Source organism: Engraulis encrasicolus, chromosome 23 (assembly GCF_034702125.1).
Source record: "Engraulis encrasicolus isolate BLACKSEA-1 chromosome 23, IST_EnEncr_1.0, whole genome shotgun sequence".
Classification (NCBI taxonomy): Eukaryota; Metazoa; Chordata; class Actinopteri; order Clupeiformes; family Engraulidae; genus Engraulis; species Engraulis encrasicolus.
Genome location: NC_085879.1, coordinates 7,246,399 through 7,256,838, shown reverse-complemented (window position 1 = coordinate 7,256,838; position 10,440 = coordinate 7,246,399). Strand labels below are relative to the sequence as shown.

At 45.7% G+C, this 10,440-nt stretch overlaps 1 long non-coding RNA gene across 1 annotated transcript; it reads right to left on the bottom strand.

Moving 5' to 3' along the window:
* Positions 1-3,247: 3,247 nt before the first annotated feature.
* Positions 3,248-4,398, bottom strand: LOC134439499 (uncharacterized). The gene is made up of 2 exons (XR_010032773.1): positions 4,350-4,398; positions 3,248-4,266 (listed from the first exon to the last, which is right to left on the bottom strand). It is a non-coding gene; the product is annotated as an uncharacterized LOC134439499 (long non-coding RNA).
* Positions 4,399-10,440: the final 6,042 nt, after the last annotated feature.

Here is a 10,440-nt window from a genome sequence, read left to right as displayed (position 1 = left end):
ACAATGTCTAGGTTTCTGTAATAAATGCACACAATTCCTTGTGGAATGGAGAGAGAAATGAAAGGGGATGAGAGAGTAGTAGTCAGTGGGAGGAACTCGCACTGATTACTGTGTGTGTCTGTTGCTGGGCAACAATGGCGTCCTCTCGGCTAGGTTAACGTTAGCATCAGAACCGTGAACAATAGGGATAGCTAGCAGCTATGTAGCAAGTAAACCGTGTGGTTTCAGGCGCTTCAAGTCCCGTAGTGGACGCGCGAATGTATCAAAGGGTTCTGGAATTAACGATAACAAGTCCAAGTAGAACAGGGAGAGAAAGAAAACGAAATAAAAGAAATAACAAGTGGGAGACGTTGCCGTCTACGCAGCCATTACGAGTTGTAAAACTACAGGAAGTGGGGTTTCAGCGTGCTTGTGTAGGAGCTGCAAGCCCAACTTGGCTAATGGCTAACTTGCAGAGCGTTCCGAGCAGAGTTGGTTATTCAGAGAATAGTTTACTACAGATTATGCACTCAAAGTGTATAAAAGAGTACCGAAATGCTCGGAGGGTTCTGAGAATCAAGTATTTCGACAGGGAGAGAGTGAAAGAACGAGAGAGAGGGAGAGAGATAGAGAGAGAAGGGAAAGAGAGATGGAACTCTAGTGGCTATGCGTGTCTGTGTAAACAACTGGTTAGCGTTGCGTTGCTAACCTAGGGCTTTGTTATGGCCCGTTACAACAAAGGGGCGCAGCGCATGTATTGCTGGACTAGTCAGCGAAACGGCCGCGCTATGACGGTCCTCGGAGAGCTCAGAATACTGATGGTTAAATCAATACTTGAACTATTCCGTACGAACGCCACAAGCGGGGTCGCTAGCCTTAGTAGCCAGTAATACAGAATGGGTTAGCAGAGGGGAACCTAAGCTAAGAGGAAGGATAGACAGAGAAGCAGGAGAAATGCAAATAAACATGTGCACATGAAAAATAACTCAAGTCATAGTTCAAAAACACATCTATCTCAGTACATAAGCTATGCCCAGTGCCTACTGTGTGAGATGAAGAGGAGGGTCCAGTTTCCAAAGGCGCGGTACGTCCGTCTGGAAATGGGGATTGCAGTCCACGTTTCTCTCGTCCTCGAGAGTTTGGGGCTGCAAAAGTCTTTGTTGTTGCGGCTTCGAGATTCTTCGGTTGAATCTCAAATGCGAGAAGTTTGTTCCACGGAGGCGTGCGTGGATATTTCCTCGCAGTGAACTCGCCTTTAGTTCACAGTGTCCGGATGAAAGTCTTAAGATATGTCCAGGCAAGGTCTTAGACTTGAAGTGAGGAATTCTTTGCAAAGTGTGTGTAAGATGAACTCAGCAGTCTATGTTTGTTATTCGGCCAAATATCAAACAATACTTTGTCCAAAATTGCGCAAGTTGCTCTATGCGTCTCGTCCGTCCAGCGGTCAAAACTAGAGTGAGGAACAAAGGGCCCTTGGGAAACACTTAGGTGTTGCCCAGGTGATTGTGAGGCGGGGCTTTGGTCACGGTGCCTCCTAAAGGAGGAGGGCTGAGAACAACATGGCAGGGACCCTGGGCCAGCCATTTGGTGGTCAGAGGGGAAGTAACTCTTTTACTAATGATTATTGATGACCTTCGTCTCAATCATCATCAGTTTGAGTCACATGATTCTCATAACTTTGTCATGAGTTTCTCTGCGTAGAGAAGTGGCAGGAATTGTACCTACAGCAGACTCTGGTTGTTCCTTCTTGTGATTTCCGGGAAGATCAGACCATGTTTTATGACCAATTTTGACAGAAAGGTAAGAAATTTCAAAGGGTGTACAAACTTTTTCCTGGGACTGTATCTATCTTTTATCCACACACACACACACACATATATATATATATATATATATATATATATTTATTTATTTATTTATTTATTTATTTATTTATTCTTTATTGTGTTGACTGTGATGTGTGTTTGTCTTGTGTGTCCTTGTGCGTCCTTATGCCACCACCAAAGCAAAATCTCCATTTTATGTAAGTTTAATGGACAATAAAGAAGTCTAAGACTCAGTCTAAACCACTTCATAAAATGAAAAAAGAAGATGCATTTCGAAAGGCTTTTGACCTCTGTTTTGCTCTGATTGGAATAGGATGGGGGCAGGTTAGTGTGGGCATGTGTGTGTTTGTGTGTGTGTGTGTCTGTGTGTGCATGCACAGCACACACATGGGCGCACAACCATATCAAATAAGTACTGTAGTAGCTGTATGATGATCTCTCCTTCCCTCAGTCATCCACACATAAAGTCTTACAACCAAGACACATACACGCACGCGCGCACACACACACAGGGTCGCTGACAGGTTTCCCAAGGCCCGGGACAAAGTCTTCTGAAAGAGCCCCCACCTAATAAAATATAATGTAATGGGGACCCATTTCTGGGCCCCCTCTCTCCCTGGGCCCGGGACAACTGTTGTCCCCCTCTGTCGGCTTCCCTGCACACAAACACACACACACGCACACACCTCTTTTCCTAAGCTCATGAGCTTTTCCTGTGTTTTCAACTTCTATCTCTCTGAAAGACACACCCCCAGCCGGTGGCGACTCATTTAAATTTGGTCAGATGGAGCATATTTATCCTCCCCCTCCAACACACACACACACACACACACACACACGCTCAAGTCACTCTCTACCTTTTATTTTCTTCCTCTTCCTTTTTTCTCCTTCTGTTGCTCCTCTTTTCCTTCCTCATCAGAGCTGGAGGAGGTCAGTGTGTTGGCACGGTGACAAAAAGAGCCAAAGCTTCCTGATCTCTCCCTAAAGGGCATTTGAGACACTCAAGAGGGAAACTATAGAAGGTAAAAAAGATGAGTAACTCCGACACTGTTTTAGCCTATTTCTTCAATGAAACATACATAGGCACAACATTTGCAGATGGCACAGAAGTTAAAATAGCCTCATTAGAGAAGTCCAACTGTAGAGTCCACCAAGGTGAAGATAAAGACAATGTTGCATTCTTTTTATTAGTTTCAAAAAAGAATGCACTGAACTTGAGGACACATACAGTATACTCTACACCAGGACACACACATACTGTATACAGCATTAAGTCTGTTCAGCTCCAGCTCCTGATTCACACATACATATAAACGTTGTAACAGTGGCACGTTTACGGTTAATTAAATTAAACTCAGCTCTTGCACGACTACGCCACCTAGGGTGGGGGAGGACAACCTAGGAGTGAAATTACCCCCCAAATTAGTAAACCAGGACACAGGTTCGGAGCACTCTCAGGCATGAGTCAAGTGTTTATTCTCTTTACATAAATACAATAGTCATACAGATGTGAATTTGTCATACAGGTGTGCAAATATGCAGTGGTGATGCAAGGGACAAATACTCATACATTACAAAAATACAATATGGATGAATTGTATTACAGACAATATTGCACTGATCCCTATTAGACACCCACAGGCGGGTCGTTATGTGGAGCAATATGGCCAATGGCCACACACAAACACACACCACGCACACACACGCACGGCACCTTTGCGAGAGAGGAAGGGAGGCTACCCTCAATCGTACGAACCGCCCCAGTACGGGGGAGACAGGGCAATGGTGTCACTCTTGAAGGGGGGGGAAGCTAGGCTTAGGCTAACCAATAGCAGCACGGTTGAAAAGGGATAGTTAAAGACTAGGGAAAAGGTCACACAAAATAAACACACACAATAAAGTACTCACACAAAATAAAAAGAAAACACACATCTACTACTACACGCAGCAAAATAGTAATAGTCACCCAAGTGCACACAGCAATGGAAAAGTGAGGGAATCCACCACCCGAAGACCGGCGCGCTATGGCAACTCCATACCTATACAGGGAGGAGAGAAGAGAGAGACACTCAATGGCGAGAATGACACGTACTACTGTATTACACAAATTGCATACACAGTGATGACTAGATGCAACTTAACTTTCGTATAGCACGAGAGAGGGGAGAACTACACCGCCGTAGGTTGACTGAAGGGGGTGTACACTTGCCTCCGGTGCCGTGCCTAAATGACAATCACACACGCATACAGACGCACAGACACACACGCACTCACAACACACACAGGTAACTAGACCTGCGCAGTGCGCAGCGAGGAGGCTGGCGTCCCAAGAAACGGGCCAGAAAATAAAAAATAATTAAACCAAACAAAAGCAGGACGAGCAGGTGGAGCCAGTCGGAACCGGCGCAGAGTGTGACGGCAACAAAACAGCAACCTCCGAGGAGTGTAGCTAGCAATCCCCCTGTAACAGACAGGTACCCATTACTCACTAGCCTAGAGGTAATCGGTGACAGCGACAATCAAGAGGAAGAAATGAATACTTACAGCGTCAGAGAGGCACCGCTAACCTGATCATAGATCCGTGGTTCGGAACAAACGCAATTTGGACCACACACTGAGGAAAGTGAGGGTAGATTTAGTGACTAAGGTCATCGTTACCATCGGAGCAACAACATCAATGTAGCATAGGCCAGCTTACCATCCACTGACTGCAGTCAGGTACCCAGGGGCCAACCACTGTGGCCACTCCAAGCCAGCGTAAGCACCACGAATCAGGCCTGCCACAGGGCACAGATGATGGGGCAACACACCGGTGCAGTATAGGCAGCGCGAAGTGAACGCCAGTTCACAGCAGAGTGCAGTTCCACACAAGAATGGCTAGAAGTGGAACGCAGTCACATAATCAGGTCCGTAATTCAGACAATACGGCGATCGGACACATCATAAAGTATGAATGTTAAATGCCTACCTGAAGGTACCAAATCTACCGGGTAATGATCACGACTAGCAGCAGCTCACACGCCAGCCGGCGTCCTTTGCCGGCAAAACAACAGCGGGGCGGAAAGAGACCCACGTCACGTCCAAAAACTACATTTATCAACATAAAAGTCCTGCCAGTAATGGGCCAGCCAATCACAGACAAAGGACCAAAATCAGTCAGATTGAGGGGTGTAGACCAATCTGTCACATTTACCCCCACCTTTTGTGTCGGCGCCTCGACGACAAACCGATTCAAATCATGGGTTCCCCACTGCGAGGAATCCCAGGGAACTAACCAACCTAGACAGGCCTTAGTGTGGCTAAAAGAGAGGGGAAAACGCCAGTGGGCCCAACCTCTGGTACAGAGGGGACCCAGTTGCAATGACGCATGGCGACCCGGCAGTCCAACTGCCGCTATCCAACCAAAGGAGACCCAGCGGTCCAACTACCACCATCCAAATGACGCAAGGCCAACTGACCCAGCCTCTGGTACAGAGGGGACCCAGTGACAAAGCAAGAGATGGGGACCTGGCAGTCTAACCGCCGCTATCCAAATAGTACAATTTCAATGGACCCAGCCTCTGGTACAGAGGGGACCCAGTTGCAATGACGCATGACGACCCGGCAGTCCAACTGCCGCTATCCAACTAAAGGAGACCCGGCAGTCTAGCTGCCGCGATCACAAAATGACACGCCAGTGGAGGCAGCCTCTGGTACAGAGGGGAACCAGTGAGCGTAAAACGTGGAGACCCGGCAGCCTAACTGCCGCTATCCACAACACATGACCAGTGAATCCAGCCTCTGGTACAGAGGGGACCCAGTAACAGTAAGACAAGGAGGCCCGGCAGTCTAGCTGCCGCCATCACAAAATGACACGCCAGTGGACCCAGCCTCTGGTACAGAGGGGACCCAGTTGCGTAAAACGTGGAGACCCGGCAGCCTAACTGCCGCTATCCACAACACGTGAATCCAGCCTCTGGTACAGAGGGGAACCAGTGAGCGTAAAACGTGGAGACCCGGCAGCCTAACTGCCGCTCTCCAATCCAATGCTATATACAATGCTCCCCCAACCCCGCCGTGCTAGCCGGCCAAAGGTGCTCGCCGCTATCCCATAACCAAGCAATCAAGTCTCGCAGTTGCTGCATTTCCTCCTCCGTCTCAACGATGCCACCGATACCAAAAACAATCCCCTACCTGAGGGCAGACTCGAATGGCTAATGGGAAGTTGCTGTTTTGTTGCCAACCCTACCCCCGGAACCGCACCGGCCCACGCTCCTCGCTCCTGATGAAAGAAAAACAAAACAGTCAAATTAACAGCACCACCACTCAATGCACATAACACACTTGCAAAACTCTGCCTTAAGAGTGCTCTCCTGCCGAAATCTACGCCAGTTTGTAACAGTGGCACGTTTACGGTTAATTAAATTCAACTCAGCTCTTGCACGACTACGCCACCTAGGGTGGGGGAGGACAACCTAGGAGTGAAATTACCCCCCAAATTAGTAAACCAGGACACAGGTTCGGAGCACTCTCAGGCATGAGTCAAGTGTTTATTCTCTTTACATAAATACAATAGTCATACAGATGTGAATTTGTCATACAGGTGTGCAAATATGCAGTGGTGATGCAAGGGACAAATACTCATACATTACAAAAATACAATATGGATGAATTGTATTACAGACAATATTGCACTGATCCCTATTAGACGCCCACAGGCGGGTCGTTATGTGGAGCAATATGGCCACTGGCCACACACACACACACACCACGCGCACACACACGCACGGCACCTGTGCGAGAGAGGAAGGGAGGCTACACTCAATCGTACGAACCGCCCCAGTACGGGGGAGACAGGGCAATGGTGTCACTCTTGAAGGGGGGGGAAGCTAGGCTTAGGCTAACCAATAGCAGCACGGTTGAAAAGGGATAGTTAAAGACTAGGGAAAAGGTCACACAAAATAAACACACACAATAAAGTACTCACACAAAATAAAAAGAAAACACACATCTACTACTACACGCAGCAAAATAGTAATAGTCACCCAAGTGCACACAGCAATGGAAAAGTGAGGGAATCCACCACCCGAAGACCGGCGCGCTATGGCAACTCCATACCTATACAGGGAGGAGAGAAGAGAGAGACACTCAATGGCGAGAATGACACGTACTACTGTATTACACAAATTGCATACACAGTGATGACTAGATGCAACTTAACTTTCGTATAGCACGAGAGAGGGGAGAACTACACCGCCGTAGGTTGACTGAAGGGGGTGTACACTTGCCTCCGGTGCCGTGCCTAAATGACAATCACACACGCATACAGACGCACAGACACACACGCACTCACAACACACACAGGTAACTAGACCTGCGCAGTGCGCAGCGAGGAGGCTGGCGTCCCAAGAAACGGGCCAGAAAATAAAAAATAATTAAACCAAACAAAAGCAGGACGAGCAGGTGGAGCCAGTCGGAACCGGCGCAGAGTGTGACGGCAACAAAACAGCAACCTCCGAGGAGTGTAGCTAGCAATCCCCCTGTAACAGACAGGTACCCATTACTCACTAGCCTAGAGGTAATCGGTGACAGCGACAATCAAGAGGAAGAAATGAATACTTACAGCGTCAGAGAGGCACCGCTAACCTGATCATAGATCCGTGGTTCGGAACAAACGCAATTTGGACCACACACTGAGGAAAGTGAGGGTAGATTTAGTGACTAAGGTCATGGTTACCATCGGAGCAACAACATCAACATAGCATAGACTAGCTTACCATCCACTGACTGCAGTCAGGTACCCAGGGGCCAACCACTGTGGCCACTCCAAGCCAGCGTAAGCACCACGAATCAGGCCTGCCACAGGGCACAGATGATGGGGCAACACACCGGTGCAGTATAGGCAGCGCGAAGTGAACACCAGTTCACAGCAGAGTGCAGTTCCACACAAGAATGGCTAGAAGTGGAATGCAGTCACATAATCAGGTCCGTAATTCAGACAATACGGCGATCGGACACATCATAAAGTATGAATGTTAAATGCCTACCTGAAGGTACCAAATCTACCGGGTAATGATCACGACTAGCAGCAGCTCACACGCCAGCCGGCGTCCTTTGCCGGCAAAACAACAGCGGGGCGGAAAGAGACCCACGTCACGTCCAAAAACTACATTTATCAACATAAAAGTCCTGCCAGTAATGGGCCAGCCAATCACAGACAAAGGACCAAAATCAGTCAGATTGAGGGGTGTAGACCAATCTGTCACAAGTAGTCTGTAGTGCAGTCTCTTGAAGCCTACCATATCATACACACACCACACAAAATGTTTGTTTCCATAAGTTATTGATTTTATAGTTATGATTATTAGTAGCCTATTAGTAGTGATGTTACCATTTTTAATTATTTGATTATTATTTTGATTTTATTTCATAATTTCATAAAAACGTGTAGACATATCCATAGAAGAAAAACATATCCAATAGGTCTATTTAAAATCAGACTCATAACACACTATTTACACTGTATATAATTTTGTCAGATTCACTGTAAAAGGTTCTGAAGAAATCATACAATGTAAATTCATTTTTTCTTTCATTCACAATGTTTTGATTTCAAACTTGTTAAGGAATGCCATTGACATCTAATCTTCATTCTTTATTTTTAATAGGAATATGGACATATTTATATCTAAATACAAACAGAGACAGCAGCAAACAAAAAAATGGACCACTCTATTGCATTGCAGACAACTCAGAAAGGGGGCTAAATGTGCTAAGTAGCCCTTTATTCTAAATATGCTAAATAGCTAAATTGCCCTTTAATTGACCTTTGATTTTTCAGATTTACTTTATGACTCCTACTTCACTCAATAGCCTATAAGTAATTATTGGTGGCTAATGGGCTAAATATCACTTGCATACTTCATGTCTAAATTAACCATACATTAACAATTGCTTACAACATTATTCCACTCCATGTTACCCATTTCCATCATGGCAAATGTTGATGAAGGACCTGTCTGCACACCATCAAGACAGACAGACCCATTCACTCATTGCTTCAGACACACCTATAGCGTAGACTGTGGATCTGACATGAATGGTTTGTATTGATGACTGTCTGTCACGCTGGTGTTGAATATTTCATCACAGCCTCAGCCACGTAATTGCTATAGAGAAGGACTAATTTAGCCATTGATCATTTATTCATCCGACGTCAACAAGAAGTCAATAGGCTCTTACCCATTAGAGTTCCACGGAACTGTTCTAACACAACTAGGCTTCATAAATATTCATGAAAGTTGACGGGGGGTGTTGTCGACAGTGCTGTCTGGAACGCATTCACATACACAACAGGGTATAGAACTGAGCTGTAGGTATGAGCAGCCGCTACGAGTAGCCGCGACAACACCGTGTTCATGTCTTTCAAGCCATGGTGAATAGCAGGAGCGAAAGAGTCCTATAAGAGTTCTTATGAGAGGATACACCTTTTTTGTAAAACTCACTTGTTTACCACCACACATACTTGACACCATCTAAAGCAAATTTGTTTATCTTGTTCTCTTCAGATCACACAACATGGTTCCAGTGATCCATATCCTTGGTCTGTTCATCTCTCTTGAGACCAAGATAAACAAATTTGCTTTAGATGGTGTCAAGCATGTGTGGTGGTAAACAAGTGAGTTTTACAAAAAAGGTGTATCCTCTCATAAGCCAAGCATGGTAGTGGGACTGACATGGTTTGGGGATGCATGAATGCTGTCAACATTGGCAATCTGAAATACACCTAAAAGAAACATACATGTCAACATGCACTGTGACTACTGAAGCAGATCATGATATTCTCCATAGGATTGCATTCAAATCTCACACCAATCTATTTAAGCCAGATGCAGACTCAAAATGTAAAAGTTCAATGCAAAGAAAGGTTGAAACGCACCCTGATGACCTCCCTTGTCATCCCTTTTCATTTCGAGACGATTCGAGCCAACATAGCCCCTTCTCTACCGGATTTTAATCTGGGGTGTACTCACTTTTGTGAGTACCTGTTCAAACATTAATGGCTGTATTTTGTTTTTTTCTGAGTGAACAAGAAATTTAAGTGGTTAAATATGTTGTTAAAAGGTCACTAATCATTGTGTCAAAGTGAAATTTCTGTAATGCTTTCCTATGAAAAGATATACTCAAAAATCTGCAAAACTGTGAGGGGTGTATTCACTTTCGTGATATACTGTATCCCTGTCTAAACTACTTCTGATCCCTCACAATTTTCATGCTCCGTTGTCATAGTTAAAAGCAGATTTTAAGAAGGACGAGGCTCACAAAGGAAGCAACCTGTAGTCTAGGCTATGGATACCCACACTGTTAAAGTGGACCTCCGGGATTTTGGACACCGGACCTCATTTCCGAGTCAGCCAGGGTGTAAACAATGTGTCCAGAATGTTTTTTTCACATTCCATGCAGTCCTTGTGAATTCGCATGTCCATGTTGCTAAGCTAGCGAAAGTGAACGGCTATTGGTAGCCTGCCCCCCAAAATAGTCTTATCCAATTGCAACAACATTCAAAACAACCCCGTTATTATGCCAGACTGCAAGTCTAAATACTTGTCTTGGACACATTGTTTACACCCTGGCTGACTCGGAACTGACCTGACCC